Genomic DNA, 19,016 nt, shown 5'->3' with positions numbered 1-19,016 from the left:
CACCGGCGCTGTCAAGCTTAGGTTTTCGTAGTTCTTCGCTGGATTCCAGTCAATTCTGGTGATGAAAATCTAATTGGACATCACCACTGCAACCAGTGTCTCCAAATCTACAAAACCCCTATTTCCCTAGCAACCGTTTAGTGGCCATTCGCCGATGGAGACCGAGAAAAACCAATCGCATGTGGCGGCTGTCGTGGTTCGCGATCGACGAGTGATGAGGGGTTGTGAAGGGTAAGGTTTTGTAGATGGTGGTGACAAGGGTGATTTTGGGTGAAAGAATAATCGGAAAAGGGCAAAAAATGTCGACGGTGATGTTGGCTAACGTACGCCGGAGCTTTCTTAGGGGTGGCGATCTGCTAATGCAAGCCTCCTCTGCAAAATGACCAATTTACCCCTGAGCCATTATATCTAATCATTTTCCGTTATTTTAAGGGTGAGAATCTGAAATAAATGGAACTTGGGATACCAACCTAGGATTTCCTCAAACGTTGGGTGGGAATATGTCGTTTACTTGTCGCTTTAAATATAACGATGACTGAAGTGCACGGGATTCGTTTAGTACTTAATCAAGAAGTAATATCCTAGTTTCTATATATACTGAGCCCGTCACTTAAACAGAATCACAGAGTTTTTCAGAAGTACAATTTTCTTTGAAGTTCTATTTTCTTCTGATTAAAGAGTAAATTCTTAGAAATAATGGCTGCAAAGGAAGAGGGACCAGCTATCGGAATTGATCTAGGGACTACATACTCATGCGTGGCAGTATGGAAGAATGACAGAGTTGAGATCATAACAAATGAGCAAGGCAACAGGACGACGCCGTCTTGTGTGGCGTTTACCGATAAGGAACGTTTTATCGGTGAGCCTGCAAAGAACCAGGTTGACATGAATCCCTGTAACACCATTTACGGTAAGTTTTTTTTACTTCTGTGGTTGATTTCATTAAATAGGTTATTTTTGGTAAGGAAATGTACTTGAAATTGGACTTGATTTAGTTATAATGTTCATTCTACAATACATGTTAATCATTGTAGATGCAAAAAGTTGATTGGAAGAAGATTCGAAGATGAGTCAGTCCAGAGAGATATGCAGTTATGGCTTTCAAGGTCGTTGCTGCTGATGATGGAAAGCCAAGTTTGATTAACAACAAAGGTGAAGAGAAGCAGTTGGCTCCTGAGTTTGTCTTTCTATGGTACTTTCCAAGATGCGGCAAGTTGCCGAAGATTATCATGGTACAACGGTGAAGAATGCAGTTATCACTGTTCCTGCTTATTTCAATGCTCCCAACGTCAAGCCACCAAGGTTGCTGGTGAAATAGCTGGACTAAATGTTATGAAAATCATCAATGAACCCACTGCTGCAGCCATTGCTTATGGTCCGACAAGAAGGACTCCAGTTATGGGGAAAGAAATATATGATTTTGATCTTGGTGGTGGTACTTTTGATGTGTCGTTGCTTACCATTAATGATATCTTTAAAGTGAAGGCAACCGCTGGAGACACCATCTTGGTGGTGGGATTTTGATAAAAACATGGTAAATCACTTTGTAAAGGAGTTCAAGCGAAAGCACAAACAAGATATAGTGGAAATCCCGAGCTCTTCAAAGATTGAGAACTGCTTGTGAGAGGGCGAAGAGGACTCTTTCATTCACAACTGAGACTATTATTCAGATTGATTGTTTCTTAATGGTATTGTTTTATTCAAATATAGTCGCGCCAAATTTGAGGAGTCAATATGGACTCTTCAGGAAGTGTCTGGAGCCCGTTGAGAAAGTTTGAATGATGCTGAGATGAATAAAACGAGTGTCCATGATGTAGTCCTTGTTGGTGGTTCTACAAGGATTCCGAAAGTGCAGCAGCTATTGCAAGATTTTTTCAACGGAAAGACACTTTGCAAGGACATTAACGCAGATGAGGCAGTGCGCTACGGTGCAGCTATTCAGGCCTTTATTGAGCGGTCGGGTAATGAGAAGGTGAAGGATCTTATCTCTTGGACGTTATCCCTCTATCCCTTGGCATAGAAATCAAGGGTGGCTATATGTCTGTTATGATCCCTAGAAAACACTGCAATTCCACTAAAATGGAACATATACACCACCATCTATGACTACCAAAACTGCCATCGATTTTAAGGTTATGAGGGTGAGAGACCAAGAACTAGAGATAACAACTGTTGGGCAGTTTCTCTTCTCTGGCATACCTCCAGCTCTCATAGGGGTTTCTGAGATGAATGTCTGCTTTGATATGATGCTATGGAATCTTGAATGTCTCAGTGAGGATAAAACCACTGGCCGGATTGAAAATATCACTATCACCAATGAGAAGGGGAGGCTAACCAAGGCTAGCTTGTGCGGATGTTAAGGAGGTGAGAAGTACAAGGCTGAAGATGAGGAGTACAAGAAGAAGGCCGAAGCCAGGGGTGCTGGAGAATTTCGCTACAAAATCGTAATAGAGTCAAATATGAAAAGAATTCAGTTCGCAACTTGACTCTACTGACATGAAGAAGATAGAGGAAGCGGTTGGGCTTGCCATCGAGTGGCTGATGACACCGAGGAGCTTCTTGAGGCAGTATTTACCAGTACAAGATGGAGGAGCTTGAGAGAATCTATAATCCCATTATTAGAAATATGTGAAAGTGTAGGAAATTCACTGAAGAAGCAAAGTTCTACCGAGCTCAAGATGTTGACAATAAAGATTTTAAGTTCAAATTGTTGACACCAGTTGTTTATGGAGGAGCTTGACAATAAAAGATTTTAATGTTCAAATTGTTGACTTCCGTTTGTTTGTGCTCGATCATACGCTTAAGAAAATTGAAGGTTTAACGTAGATGAATAAGAATCGGAATCCATCGTTTGAAGCAATTTAATTCACACTCCTGTTCCATTTTGATTCTTCATTGGGGTGTAAAAACAATAATTATGTATAAACGGATCAATTACAAATGAATATAATTATGTAGTTGTTACTTTGCGGATTGAAGAAGGAAACACCTGAATAATTACAGATCACTTGACACATTATAATTTGAAACCATCCAGGCCAAATTGAAACTGCAGCCATGGATTGGAGTACATTTTAGCCGGCAGCTCTTAGAACGTCTCCTCAATGGCTTGGCCTCGGATTAAAGTGATTGAGCAGCAACACAAGATGATGAGAGAGAGAGGATAAACTGTGTGAATGATAATCCAATGGTTGATGTTTGAAGGAGTAAGACATACATGGGGGCAATTTCCCGGGAATCCAATTGGTGTTTCATTGACAACACAAGTGTAGCCATTGCCTCCCTGGGCAAACTCATGTTTGTTATTAATCTCCCAGCTCGTTAATGAAATTTTACAAAATGGTTAATTGCCTTCAAATCTCTCTGGTGGTGCTGAAATTGCAGCGGCATCTTTCTGTTCTGTACACATTCCTTGCCAATCCTGTCACCAATCATGCACAAAGTGCTGAAAACAACGAATATTGAAGTCTAGACCTTATTTCTTGAAGAAAACAGCGAATCTGTTGACACAAAAAGCTCATGTCTTCTACGCGGTTGCTCTCTCGCCAGCCATGACTTGAGGCATTGGAGGAGAACTTGAAAAACACTGAACACACCGAGTTAAGTGGCCAAGATTAAGTTAAATAGTTTAAATTACAATTCTTTAGTTCTTTAATTATATGAGACATTTCAATAATATATATATATATTTTTTTTTTTTTTTTAAATTTGCCTTTAATTTTAATAAAATTAAGATTCAATCTTTATGAGAGAAAAAAAAATTGTCGTAAAAATTTAAAATCTGTACCTAATTACTTAGGTCATATTAAAGTTAAAAATAATCGTATTGATCTAACTTTGCCTAAGTGATGATGAAATTGCTCAATAGGATATTCGAAATGGATTTTAAATTATAACATGTAGAGTGTAATTAGAATAGAAACATTAGTTTATAACTAATTTTACTTACACATTTACTTTTTACATGTGGCGGTGATCCACCATTAGAATAAATTATAAATAAATAAAAAGACAAGAATAAAAGAAAATATTATGAGAAAAGGCTAAAATAACCTTGGATTAGAAAAAAAGTAGTTCGCGTAGATTGATGAAAAAGACTAAATACCCTGGTTTCAAAAAAAAAAATGCACTATGTATCATGGGTTGAATCTATAAAAAATATTTGTAGATGATATTATTGTAACAAAATGTAGAAAATTATGAATTATATGTTTAAAGTTAAGATCATCTTTTTATTATTTTTTATTTCATGAAAAAAAATGGTGTAAATTAAAATGTTGTTGCAAATTTTTTTCTAAACCAAAGGTATTTTTGTATTTCATCAATTACTTAGATTCTTTTTTCTTAAACCAGGGGTATTTTTAGAGATGGGCGTATGCCCGGCCGCGAGGGATCTGGATCGACTAGCCTGAATAGGGCTAGGAATCCCCAAAAAATTCGGGAATAGGGTCGGGGATGGTCTTAGAAAAATCCCCGCACCGGGGGAGGGGATAGTGCAATCCTTGGCCCGACCCAACCCGCCCCCTCCCCGTGAAGCCCCACCCCGCTTTTTGTAATTTAGTTTTTTTTTTTTTTTTTTTGTTCCCTTTATGAGATGTGATATAAAATTAGAGTTTAATCATGATTTAAGTAATGTATCTAAATTTTTGATATTTATTATATCCTTTCTAATGTTTGTATTAAATTTATAAAAAAATAATTTAAATGAGGGGGTCTAATAATTAAATATATGTATTATTACTTTGTAAATTTCAAAAAATAATAATACTGGCCAAAAAATTTTGATTATATTATAATTACCAAACCAATATATTATTAGGTTTTTGACATGGTTGTTGGTATATTATTCGGTTTATGTTGCAAAGGATGTTTATATTTATTGCTTTAAAGAGCATGTTTCCATTTTTGCAAGAATTGTTTGTATTCACCATATTCATATCAATTCTCAGTGAAATTTTTCTTCAGGGATTTATTTTGAATTTTAGTAGATGAAACATTTCAGTGGAACATTATATACCTCAACAACATAAAGCATCAGAATGTGGAATCTAATTCTCTATTTAATTTATAGAAAAGTGTCACTAACTTAGCAACAATTAAATTAGTTATGGTGGTAGTTATGTATTGCTTTTTAAATCTTAATTTAACTTACAAGAAATTGTTGATTTTATATTTCTAAGAAATTGTTGTTTTATATTTTCTTACCTTAAATTTAGCATTTTAATGAATTAACTACTAAAAATAAGCAGTCAATATAGTACCTACTAAAGTGCTAGTTACTCACAATTAAGATAATTAAAATAATTTAATATCATATCGTGAGAACATGTGGAAAGTTTTGATCTACACGGGGCAAAAATCCCCGCACAAAAAATCCCCGTTCGGGGGATAAATCTCACAGGAGAAATTCCCCTCGAAGCCCCGTTCATCAGGTGGGGCGGGACAGGATGGGAGTGTTCCATCCCCACGAGTCGGGGACGGTCAGGAGAAAATTCCCCACCCACAGGGACGGGAAATGGGGTCCCCACCACCCGACCGCGCCCATCCATAGGTATTTTCACTTTTTATGGTCAACAATTGTAAACAGTTAGATTTATAGGTGGAAATTGACTGTAGGGGAGGTGTTTGTGTAATATGGGATAGTTTTGGACCCAAATGGAATATTAGATATTCATGAGAGGAAAATGCTTAATCCCAAATAAATATGCCAAACAGCTTCCATAAAGACTTCTCCATATTTAATTTAAAATTAATTAACTTACATAATTGACTTTCTCTAATTTATTTTAATATCATCAAATAAAAAAACTACAAAATAAAATAAATATTATTAATCATTTTAAAATATTATTTCAAACAAACATATATAGGAGACTTATATTCTATTTTCTCAGTGTTCACAATATTATTTCATAACACAAAATGGGTTGACTGAGTGGGGGGTTGTCTCTCTTGATCTCAAGTTCGAATCACAAGATCAATCGAATCACAAGAATGACTGCTAATATTGTCGGTCCTAGACTGCAGGATTTACCTGTTCGGAAGCCTTGTTCGAGGTCGAAACACTAGTCGAGATACGCGTAAGTTGGCCCAAACTTCCCGCGGATATATATATTATATTTCATGACAAAATATGCCTGAATTTTTTCATTTTTAAATCTCATAATTTAAAATACCATTTTTTTTGTAAAATATCCTTATTATTTTTCACAAATACAAAACGAATTTGTTAAAGAAAACACCTAAATAAAAATCGTTTATCAGTTCATATTGTACCTTGTAAGTTATGTTGAGAAGGTCACAACACTCTTGGTATAAAGAATAAATTGTTAAAGGGAAATGAGTTCATTTAAATGTATCTAGTTATTACAATTCTTTCAATACAAGCAATGAATATGGTTAGACTTATTGTCAGGTTTGTTTAAAGTCTGAAAGAAAAATTGGAATAAACATAAATTCATCCATTCAGCTTCTATATTGTGAGAAAAAATGCTAGCTGTATAAAGGAAGAGGGACCTGTGACCTGAATCAATTGGGGGACAACCTATTCATGGTGGGTATATGGGACACCAGAATGATTGGTGGAGATCATAGCCAATGATCAGGGAAACAAGACGACGCTGTTTATGTGGCGTTCACCGAGTCACTTCTGACTATTGACTGATGCAAAAAAAGGTTGATTGGTAGGGATTTAGTGATGACTAAGTCCAGAGCGATATGAAGTTCTTGCCATTCAAAGTCATTTCTGGTGCAGATGAAAAGTAAATCAAGGGCGAATAGAAGCAGTTGGCTGCTGAGGAAATTCTTCTATGGTGCTCACAAATATGCGTCAAATTGCTGAGGTTACCTTAGTTCAACATGAAGCACACAGTTATCACTGTTCCAGCTTACTTTAAGGACTCTCAACGTCAGGCCACTAAGCATGCTGGTGCAATTGACAGCCTCAATGTTATGCGGATCATCAATGAGCCCACTGCTGCAGCCATTGCTTATGGTCTGACAAGAAGACCTCTAGTGTGGTGAAAGCAACGTGTTGTTTGATCTGGGTAGTGGTACTTTTGAGGTGCAGTTCTGCTTACCATTGCCGATGTATCTTTAAAGTGAAGGCCACCGCTGGGGACACTCATCTTGGTGGCCAGGATTTTGATAACAGATTAGTGAATGAAACACTGTTCACGAATTTAGCGATTGAAAACAATAATAATTTTGGTAATCCCAGAGCTCTCACCGATTGAAAACAACAATGAAATAATTTTTAAAATTTTCAGAGAATAGTTGAAATTCAGTTTAAAAGCTATCTTCTCTCTTAGTCTATAGACTGCCGTAAACAAACTCAAGCATAAAAAAGGGATTAAAATAAATGGACTGAAATCCTTCTATCATCAACGTTTTTAAATAGAATTCTGTGTGATAGATATCGGAAAATGCTTGGTCTAGCTCTCAAACAGTCGCAAAGAGATCGATTATCAAATTAGTTGAACCAAACCCAATTAATGAACTCTGCAGTCAAAGAGATTTTTTCCTCCTTGGGAAATCTCACTCGGTGAGCATGGTGTTCTACGATGGTTTAACATGTCGGCACGGTGATGCTGAGGGGCCGATGTAACCAAGCCAACAATTGTTGAGAAATTGCATGGAAATTTCACTGGAATTATAGAATTGCGACAGGAACTAGATCACTATCTGGTTTCTTAATTTAAAAAGTGCGCAAACAACCTTCTCAATCTATTAGATCGCAACCTATATTCGTATAATACCTGTTGATGCAGTGATACCTTGCTGGAAATGCATCATGTTCCAGTTTGCAGTTTGAAATTTTTTTGGCGCCAATGGAATTCAGTTGCTGCAAAGGGCGTGTGTGAGCTGCAGTTGGGGCAATTTTTGAATCTTGGTTTAGGTGTGATTAAGACTTGTAATTGATGTATTTTAAGTATGCTCTAGTCAGTTGTTAGAGTTTAAATTCAAATTTGTAAATTGTCTCTGCTGTAGTTGTTGTAACAGTGAGGGATTTGGTTGCACTACTGAATATATTTTTAGTCGTCTGTAATGAAATTGTATTCCAGTTCTCTTCCAGTTTTTCCTTTCTTTTCTTTGTAATTCTCCGGCCATAACACTAACAAAGAGTAATACTAGCCTTACAAAGAGGCATACTAAGAGTCATATAAAGAGTCAAATTCAACCCTTGAAATTCATGATTGCATCTTTCTCTCTCTCTCTTTTCCCCTTCTTTCAAATGCTGGATTTGACTCTTTGTATGGCTCTTTGGGGGTGTTTGTCTGAGCTTATGAAAATTAGCTTATAAGCAGCAATTGCTTATAAGCTAAAATTAACTTATAAGCATTTGAAATTTTAAGCAATTACGTGTTTGGTTAAAGTACTTATAAGTGACTGATAAGTAATTGACGTGTTTGGTAAAATGTGGCTTACAGGTACATTTTATTATAAAATTACTAAAAAAGGTACTACATTAAACAAGAGCATACTATGGAATTTTAAAATTAAACAAGGATAATGTGGTAATATACTTGGTCAAACTAGCTTATAAGTAAAGTGCTTATAAGCCGAAAAAAAAAAAAAAAAAAGTACCTCCCCCCCAACTTATTTTTTTTAGCTTATAAGCTCAAAAAAATTATAAACAAACAGGTCAGCTTAATTTTAGAGCTTATAAGCAAGTTTGACCAGCTTATAAGCTTAGACAAACACCCCCTTTGTATGCCTCTTTGTAAGGCTAGTATTACTCCACCAACAAATGGTATCAAAGCAAGCCTAAGCAATTTGAAAAACTCTTCCTCACAGAATCAGTTCTTCACTTTGTTTTTCAAGAACTCCACCCTGCATCCAGAAACTCTCATGTTTCAGACCATCTGCTTGAACATGGCTACACAATCATCTTTAATGTCACCTCCAGTTTTCAATGGAGAACATTATCACATATGGGTTGTAAAAATGAAGGCTTTCCTCTAGGGTCGGGGCTTGTGTCAGTATGTAGAGGAGAATAGGCAGCTAGCACCCTTGGGACCAAATCCTACTTTGAACCATATCAAAATGCATGAAGAGGAAGTTGCCAAGGCACCGAGGGCCCTATCTCACATCCATGCAGCTGTAACTGTAGATGCAAAAATCTACCTTTATCGAAAGAGGGACTGATCCCGTGAGGTAGAAGCCACTAGCGATCTGCTACACTTGCACACGTAAGAAACAAATGTGAAGCAAACGGAAAACAACGGGGTGGTGTTTGCCATAGGCACTCCGACACTCAAGTCAGCAAGGCTGAGTAAGGCTAGTTTAGTGAGGGTTAGGGTGAGAAAAGGTTACCGGAAGTCTAGTCAGAGACTGTGACTACGGTTGTACTGCAAAGTTCTCAAGAGTGAGAACTTCAGGGTCTAAAGGTGTAATGTCACTATCTTTTGTGAGAGGTTTGGCCTCTATTTAAATAACGACTACAAAGTCTTTGAATCCACTCAGTAGGAAAGGGAGTCCCATCGTGCCGAAGACACAGACCTTAGATGAATCAAGATAATGATTGACTTCTTTAGTAGAGTTCAAGTAGTACTATAGTTCATAGGCGATTGTGGGCTCCAAGTTGATCGTAAGTCCAGAAGGTGTTTTGGGATCAGAAGGCCTAGGTCCAGATAAGCTGGCAACTAGACCTAAATAAATCAGGCCTCTACTGATTGGATCCAAATGGTGAGCAACTGGGAAGGCATACCAAACGAGCCTCATCTATAGAACTCTATTGTGGGCCTCATCGGAATTGGGCCCTAGCTTCCAGCTTTGTTGAAGGTATCTTCGTCTTTGGGCCTATTTAGGTTGGGGACATTTTTTGGCCCTAACAATTTGCCCCCCACTCTCTGAGTTAAGCAGTGCTTAGCTTAGAGAGTAGGCATTGTGTGGAGCTGTATTTGGTCGACCTTCGTGACCGACCGACCGACCGGCTGAACTTGTAAAAGTGTTGCTTCTCCGTTCCCGGGAACGAATAGCGTAGCTTTTGTTGTCAGTGCATCGTTCAGTACACCATACTGGGCGGATGGAGGTGAAGCATAGTCACGAACGTGCTCGGTGCATCTAACCAAGTAGGGGAATGGAGCTGATCTTATTAGAATCGCCTGGTATGCCAGGTCGAGGGGGAGCATGAAAGAATCTGCCGGAAATATCCTCACTTGGTATGTCCTCCCGAGCGAGAAGATATGCGAAGCCCTCCATGGCGGTGTCCTCGCTCGATGTATCGAGACGAATGTTGGGTGTGTGAGTTGTCCCATGAAGGTGTCGTCAGTCGGTGTATCAAACCGAATGAACAGGTGTGCCAGCTATCTTTTGAAGGTGTTGTCAATTGGTGTATCGAGCCAAGTGAGCAAGTGTGCCAGCTGTCCTTTGAAGGTGTTGTCAGTCAGTGTATCGAGCCGAGTGAACAGGTGTGCCAACTGTCCTTTGAAGGTGTTGTCAGTCGGTGAATCGAGCCGAGTGAGCGGGTATGCCAGCTGTCCTTTGAAGATGTTCTCACTCGGTGCATTGGGTCTAGTGAGAGGGTGCACGAACTACCTCATGAAGGTGCACTCACTTGGTGTTTCCAACCGAGCGGAACACATTAGGCTCGATTTAGTGGGGGGGCCTAAGGCAGACTAATCGAATTTGAACGAGGTGTGTGCATTCCTAGTTGTGACTAGCTCGCCCGCCCAGGATGACCGAGTAGCTTGGTGCTCCAACTTTTCCGCGATGCTTGTCACGGGACCCAAAGACGGCGGTAACGTGTCTTGTCTTCGCCGTTAGGTCTGGGGGGCGTCCTGAATGTGTGAAGTGCTAGAATGTGTTGGCTTGACCGCTGGAAATGGACAATTTGTATGCTTGAGTATGCCAGCTTGGTCGGGTCAGCTGCAAGACCATACGTGGCACGTGAGTGTGTTCGTGTCTTCCAAGTGTGTGCGGATTCGCTACATGTGTTTTGGGCGGGAAATCGAAGGGTTGCTCTGTCCCACAACCAATGTGAGGCCGCCACGTGTCCCTTTTGTCAGGTTTCGTCCATAAAATCGAGGGCACGACTATGCGTCTTCATTTTGCTTCCTGCTTCTCTTTCTTCCTATTTTCTTCTTCTGTTCTAGTTTCTTAGCGGTGGTGGTTTCTCTTTCGCGGATTCTAGCCATTTTCACGGTAAACTTTTGCTTTTTTTTTTCTGCTCTTTTTTTATTTTCGAACTTGTTATTACTCTTGGTTGGTTTCTAGGATAGTTTTTGTGTCGTTTTAAGGCGATTTTGGGTGTGTAGAGAAAGGAACCAGAAAAAAAGGTTTTCGGGTTTTTCTTGTGTTCGTTTGTGAAGGAACTGATCTGATTGTTGAATTTTACCATGGTTTAAGTTTTTTGTTGAAGCGAGGTTGTGTTTGAATTTGGGTTTCTAGAGAGATTAGGAGTGATTTGAGTGGGTTTTGTTTGGTTTTAGACGTGTTTGGATTTTTGATAGAGGTAGAAGACAAAACCAAGTTATAGGGTGTCTCGGTTCAGCTCGTCTCGGTCTGCCTGATCGATTCGAGTGAAGAGGTGTGGGGTAAGTTTGGCTGTCGAGAAAGGTTAGGTTTCATAGGTCGCCCGGTCTTCCCGACCGAATGATGAGAGACTTGTACAGTAACCCAAAGTCAAGCAAGTGTTCGATCACCCAGATCGAGCCAAAGGTAACACGGTTGGGAACTATTGTTTTGAGAAGCAGCTAGTCGGTGATCCAGGGCGAGTGGGGCTTTAGAACGACGTTAGGCTCTGAATTGAGAGAGGTCGATCACCCGAGGCGAGTGGATAGAATGCTCGATATCAAGGTCAAGGTCAAGGTCAAGCGGTTCGAGTGGGGCTAAGGGAGAGGTCGAAGATGAGTATAAGAATGCTCCCACCATGATGATGATGCCCGAAGGTGGGGGCGTTCCAGTCGGTATACCGACTAGGGTGAACGTGGCTGCCCCTGGACCAAGTGGCGCCACTCCGAGTGATGATGAGTGGCTCCGAGGAAGAGCCGAGTCGGCCTGGTAGCAAGATATTGAGTAAGGATTACCCGCCCTTGTTGAAGGACAATGATGTATGGCAGATCTGGATGATGTATCACATTCCGTAATCTGTCGAGATCAAGGCGCCAAGGTCATACGAGTGGGTCAATTGGGAGGCGAAAGGTTGGGTGGGCACCTATGAGAAATGGTTTCACAACGGGCTGAGGCTTCCCATCCCTCGTCTTGTCTAGGAAGTCTTGAACCACTTCATGATCGCACAGACCCAGCTTATGCCAAACGGGTGGAGGTTACTGATGGCTCTGGAAGACCTCTGTGTGTGGAACCAGGTGATGTTTGGGCTGCATGAGTTGTTATACTCATATTTCTTGAAGGAGAACGACAAGGAAAAATATCGATACCTCATCAACCTTAGGCATGATCGGGTTCACGTCGTGATCGACCTTTGGTCGAGTGACAAAAATTGGAAGGATCGGTACTTTTTCATGAGAAGTGAGGCGGTCTTCGGGGAGAGAAGCTAGGGCGAGATTCCATACTCCTGGCGAGCGACTGGTGAGAAACTTTATCTTTACCTTGGATTTTGATTACTAAAATCTTATTGTGTTTCTTCTTTGCAGTTCTTGACTTTAACCGAGTCAGACAGAGTGGGGATGGTTTAGATGTGCAGACCCAAAAGATTCTCGCCATTCCAAAAGTGCAGAGAGATTGGCGGGTTATGTTGGACGAGGCAAACCTAAGGACGAGTCATCTTTGGGCTGGAGTGGGTGCGATCCAGCAAGGTATCCCCTTCTTTTCACTGAAGAAAACCTGGAGTGTGCTGCTAACTCGCTACTGCAATCATATTTTGTACAATAAGTCGAGGCTAAACACGCTAATTGTTGAAGAGTTTACAATTGTGAGTAAGCTAATGAAGAAGTTGATCGTCCCAAGCACGAGTGAGTCTATTGTGAGACGTCGCGAGAAGCAGAAGAGGGACTTCTCGGCCAGAGAAGAGAGGAGGGCGAAAGATGTGGCGGCGACTCCACCTAGTCGTCAACCTACGGCCGGAGCTGGGTCATCCAAGACCATGGTCTTGGATGAAGAGAGTAAGATGCTTACTTTTAGCATCCCAACTTTCGCGTCGACTTATTCGGACGCGGCTTCCATAAGCCATTTGGTTGACTCATTCTTGTTCCTGGCGGACGAGAGCCGTCTGAACCAGATGGGTGTGGTCGCGGCCACAGGCTGGGGCTTTTCTCGCGCTTTCCAGGTATAAGCCAGATTTGTACCTTAGTGTGTTATTTGTGGTTGTATACTGATCGAGTTGTTTTGTCATGCAGGCTTTCACCAGCAGCCTGCACCTGAGGAAGTCCATCGTGTCGCAGGAGAAAAGGATACAGGATGTATTCAAATCTAATGCCAATCTACAACAGAGAGAGACGGCGGCCCAGAAAGCCTAGCAGGAGAGCCAGCAGCGTTTAAGGGAGTCAAGGCCAAGTTGGATCGACTGAAGAGAGAGCTGGCTGAGAAGAATGCAGAGGTTGAGTCCCTGAAAGAGCAGTGCCTCAGTATCGCCGATGATGCCATCATTAGGGCTAGGGGAGAGCTGATGCTGGAGTACAAGGCTGGGAACACCCCCAACAATAAAAGTTTAACCTCCTAGGTTTATTAGTTTAACTAAACACCCCCAACAATAAAAGTTTATAAATTAACAAAAACACACCCACCCACCCACATATTACAGGTAGCCGGCCACCACACAGGAAGTTGGCCGAAATCTACCGGAATGGCGCACAACCGGCTGGATCTAACCGGTCGTGCATCGATCTGGCCTTGTTCGACCAGATCCACTGTGGATCTAGCTAAAAAGGGCTAGATATGGTTGTCGTTGATGGCCAAACGATGGCTAAATATCCAGCCATATCTGGCCGAAAAAGGTTAGATGTGACCAAATCTGGCCTTTTCCAGCCAGATTCACAGTGGATCTAGTTGGAACAGGCCAGATTAATGCACGATCGACAGATCCAGTCAGTCATGCACCATTCCAGCAGATTTCGGCCACCTTTCGACAGTGATGACCAGCTGTTAGTAATATGTGGGTGGGTGGGGGTGTTTTTGTCAATTTATAAACTTTTATTGTTGGCGGTGTTTAGTTAAATTAACAAACCTAAGGGGGTTAAAAATAATCTAAATATTTTGAGTTGAGTAGAATAGAATTGGATTTTAAGAATATCAAAACAAATGCATTTTTGGGTTTTCAGGATAGGATAGTGGGAAAATAGTGTGTCAAACGACTCAAACGGACCCAATCATGACTTTTTTCTTCCCACTATACTATATCCCATTATATTTCGGAGATAAATTTAACAAAGATTTAAAATCTGAAGTTTGTCCAATTTAATTAGTGAATATATTTGGCTACACATAATTAATTTTTTAATGAATTAATTAGCTAAGGTGGGCTGTTTCCTAAATATTTAATTAATTTTGGAACAATAGTATTCTGGTTTTTATTTAACAATTAAAAAATATTGTGTGATCGTTCATATTAATAAAACAAAACACAATAAAATCTAAGCTTTTTCAGTACCAAATGAGAGATAGGATTAAAAAATGAAGAACAATGTTTTAAAAGTAAATAAAGCTAGAAATTAAAGTTACGATGAGGAGGGGCCTGAAGATAATGGTTGGAAAGAAATAAAGTTTCTTAGTAGTGGGATCAAAACACAATAAAATCTAAGCTTTTTCAGTACCAAATGAGAGATAGGATTAAAAAATGAAGAACAATGTTTTAAAAGTAAATAAAGCTAGAAATTAAAGTTACGATGAGGAGGGGCCTGAAGATAATGGTTTTACAAGTGGAAAGAAATAAAGTTTCTTAGTAGTGGGATTCTTCTCTGTAAAAGAAGAATACATTCGAAAATAAGTTGCTAGTCATATCAATTTTCTCTACACAGTTGCTTTAATAATAGATAATAATTAAAACGACTTCATTGAGTACTGAATCAAGAAGTAATACATATTTCTTTGACTTTCTATTTTCTTCTTAATTTTCTTCTGATTAAAGAGCAATCTCTTAGAAATAATGGCTGCAAAGGAAGAGGGACCTGCGATCGGAATTGATCTAGGGACTACATACTCTTGCGTGGCAGTATGGAAGAATGACAGAGTTGAGATCATAACCAATGATCAAGGCAACAGGACGACGCCGTCTTGTGTGGCGTTTACTGATAAGGAACGTTTTATCGGTGAGCCTGCAAAGAACCAAGTTGACATGAATCCCTGTAACACCGTTTACGGTAAGTAATTTTATACTTTCTAAAGTTTGATTTCATTAAATAGGTTTATTTTTAATAAGGAAATGTACTTGAAATTGACCTTAATTTAGTTATAATGTTTCATTCTACAAAACATGTTAATCATTGTAGATGCAAAAAGGTTGATTGGAAGAAGATTCGAAGATGAGTCAGTCCAGAGAGATATGCAGTTATGGCCTTTCAAGGTCGTTGCTAGTGATGATGGAAAACCAATGATTCTGATTAACAACAAAGGTGAAGAGAAGCAATTGGCTCCTGAGTTTGTCTCTTCTATGGTACTTTCCAAGATGCGACAGGTTGCCGAAGATTATCATGGTACAACGGTGAAGAATGCAGTTATCACTGTTCCTGCTTATTTCAATGACTCCCAACGAAAAGCCACCAAGGTTGCTGGTGAAATTGCTGGATTAAATGTTATGAAAATCATCAATGAACCCACTGCTGCAGCCATAGCTTATGGTCTCGACAAGAAGGACTCCAGTTATAGGGAAAGAAATATATTGATTTTTGATCTTGGTGGTGGTACTTTTGATGTGTCATTGCTTACCATTGATAATGATAACTTTAAAGTGAAGGCAAACGCTGGAGACACCCATCTTGGTGGTGGAGATTTTGATAACAACATGGTAAATCACTTTGTAAAGGAGTTCAAGCGAAAGCACAAACAAGATATTAGTGGAAATCCCCGAGCTCTTCAAAGATTGAGAACTGCTTGTGAGAGGGCGAAGAGGACTCTTTCATTCACAACTGAGACTATTATTCAGATTGATTGTTTCTTTAATGGTATTGATTTCTATTCAAATATTAGTCGCGCCAAATTTGAGGAGCTCAATATGGATCTCTTCAGGAAGTGTCTGGAGCCAGTTGAGAAATGTTTGAATGATGCTGAGATGAATAAAACGAGTGTCCATGATGTAGTCCTTGTTGGTGGTTCTACAAGGATTCCGAAAGTGCAGCAGCTATTGCAAGATTTTTTCAACGGAAAGACACTTTGCAAGGACATTAACGCAGATGAGGCAGTTGCCTACGGTGCTGCTATTCAGGCTCTTTTATTAAGCGGTCAGTGTAATGAGAAGGTGAAGGATCTTACTCTCTTGGACGTTATCCCTCTATCCCTTGGCATAGAAGTCGAGGGTGGCTATATGTCTGTTATGATCCCTAGAAACACCGCAATTCCCACTAAGATAGAAAAGATATACTTCAACTCCTGCGACAACCAAACTACCATGGAGATTGACGTTTATGAGGGTGAGAGACCAAGAACTAGAGATAACAACCTGTTGGGCAGTTTCAATTTATATGGCATACCTCCAGCTCCCAAAGGGGATTCTAAGGTGAATGTCTGCTTTGATATTGATGCTAATGGAATCTTGAATGTCTCAGCAGAGGATAAAATCACTGGCCAGATTGAAAATATCACTATCACCAATGAGAATGGGAGGCTGTCCAAGGCTAAGATTGTGCGGATGATTAACGAGGCTGAGAAGTACAAGGCTGAAGATGAGGAGTACAAGAAGAAGGCCGACGCCAGGGGTGCCTTAGAGAATTTTGCCTACGAAATTCGTAACAGAGTCAAATATGAAAAGAATTTCGGTTCGCAACTTGACTCAACTGACATGAAGAAGATAAAGAAAGCCGTTGGGCTTGCCATCAATTGGCTCGATGACACCGAGGAGCTTCTTGAGGCATATATTTACCAGCACAAGATGGAGGAGCTTGAGAGAATCTACAATCCCATTATCAGAAATATGTGAAAGCGTGGGAGATTTAAGTGAAGCAATGTTCTACAGATAGGTTGATCGTACTTTTAGTCGAATCCTTATTATTCTAATTTGATATTAAAATTTCGCGTTTATAATATTATATAATCTGAATCATTAAATAATGTTCATGTTGTTGGCAATAATTGATGTTCAAATTGTTGATTATCCATTTGTTTGTGCTCTAAGTGTATTCTTTCATGGTTAATGACTAATTTTTATAGTAATAAAAGCTCATTCGTCTTAGAAAAATTGAAAGTTAACCCCGATGAATAAGAATCAGAATCCATCCCTTCAAACAAATATTTAATTCACACTCGTGTATGCATACTTTGATTCTTTTATTGGGCGTAAAAAGAATTAATTGTGGATACAAGGGATCAATTATAAAAGAAAATAATATTTATTTAGTAGTTATTTACAGATCATGGATTGGAGTACATTTTACATGGCAGCTCTTAGAGCATCTCCTCATTGGCTTGGCCTCGGATTGAAGTGATTGACCAGCAACCAAAATGATTGAGAGAGAGAGAGAGAGAGATAAACTGTGTGAATGATAATCCAATGGCTGATGTTTCAAGGAGTAAGACAGACAGGAAGCCAATTTCCAGGGGACCCCAATTAGTGTTTTTATGGACAACACACGTATAGTCATTGCTTCCATGGGCAAACTCATGTTTTTTATATTCTCCGAGCTAGTTAATGAAATTTTACAACAATGGTTTGCCTTCAAATCTCTCTGGCGGTGCTGAAATTGTAATGGCATCTTACTGTTCTGAACTCATATTACTTGCCAATCATGTCACCAATCATGCACAAAGTGCTAAACACAACGAATATGTGAACTCCTTAGGCCTTATTTCTTGAAGAAAAAATCTATTTACTAGTTTCCAATACGTTAAGTAAAGGAAAACTTGGACATACAATAATCTAAAATGATATCAGCTTTACCTTTCTAAAGATTTTTCCTTTTTCTTTTACTTTTATTATACAATTTCCATAAACCCTTCAAAAATTATAAACCAAGAGTAGTGTGCATGTTTCTTTTCATCTTGTTCATGATAACATTTCTTACTTTCTCCATGTTAGTAATATGTATTGAATATAAGTTTGACAGTACACTTGAGGAGCTGCATTACTTAAATAAAAAAAATAAAAAAAATCTCAAGTCAGTTTCCGCATTTAAGAGCATTTATAATTTTGATCGCCTGAGATTTTTGGCTGCATTAATTAATTTGTCGGGCAATCGACATTTACTTGAATAATATGAGGTTTATACGTTAACCCCATTCGTAACCTTGATTTCTATTGAATGAAATTCCGGCTACTTGCTTGACTTTTTTGATTTTTGAGCTTGCAGTGGAAGAGTTTTGTTGTCGTAAATTAATTTAGGCTTTTAGCCCACTTAATCTACATCATTTATCAATAAGTTCCGCGATACCTACGCGGTCGTCTTTGTCATATGCATTAATTAATTAATTGACAACGTCTAAAATTGAAATTGCAGGTATGAATTCAATTAAGATTTTTTGGGGGATGAATTCAATTAATTCATGATAATCATCAATATGAAATTAAGCTTCTTCCTCTTGAAGCTACCCTCTTCAATAAGGCAACCAAAAAGCAAAGTAAATCATTTCTTTTAACTCCTTATATTTAAAATTTTACTAAAACACCCCAACCATATAAAATTTTAATTTATAGCAAAATCACCTGCACCCACTCCAAGCCACTGCCGGCAGCCAGCATCACTACTAACCAGCACCGACAGTCGATGAAATGGCACATGACTAGCTGTATATGGCTGGTCATGCGCCAACAACGCCGAAAGTGGCCATGGATAAAAAATACATGGCTGAAAAACTGTCAAATCTATGGCCGTGAAATGGCACGGCCAAAGATCTGGCCATTTCATGGCCACATATCTGGTTGTCAACCGACCATAGAAACATTAGATTTGGCCATTTTCAGCCATGGATCA

The 19,016-nt window shown here is 39.3% G+C and overlaps 1 pseudogene; it reads left to right on the top strand.

The window, feature by feature from the left end:
- Window positions 1–644: 644 nt before the first annotated feature.
- Window positions 645–17,165, top strand: LOC116145319 (annotated as a pseudogene).
- Window positions 17,166–19,016: the final 1,851 nt, after the last annotated feature.

Source organism: Pistacia vera, unplaced genomic scaffold, assembly GCF_008641045.1.
Source record: "Pistacia vera cultivar Batoury unplaced genomic scaffold, PisVer_v2 Contig461, whole genome shotgun sequence".
Taxonomy (NCBI): Eukaryota; Viridiplantae; Streptophyta; class Magnoliopsida; order Sapindales; family Anacardiaceae; genus Pistacia; species Pistacia vera.
Note: the sequence above shows the minus strand (reverse complement) of the source record. Positions and strands in the feature narration are given on the sequence as shown.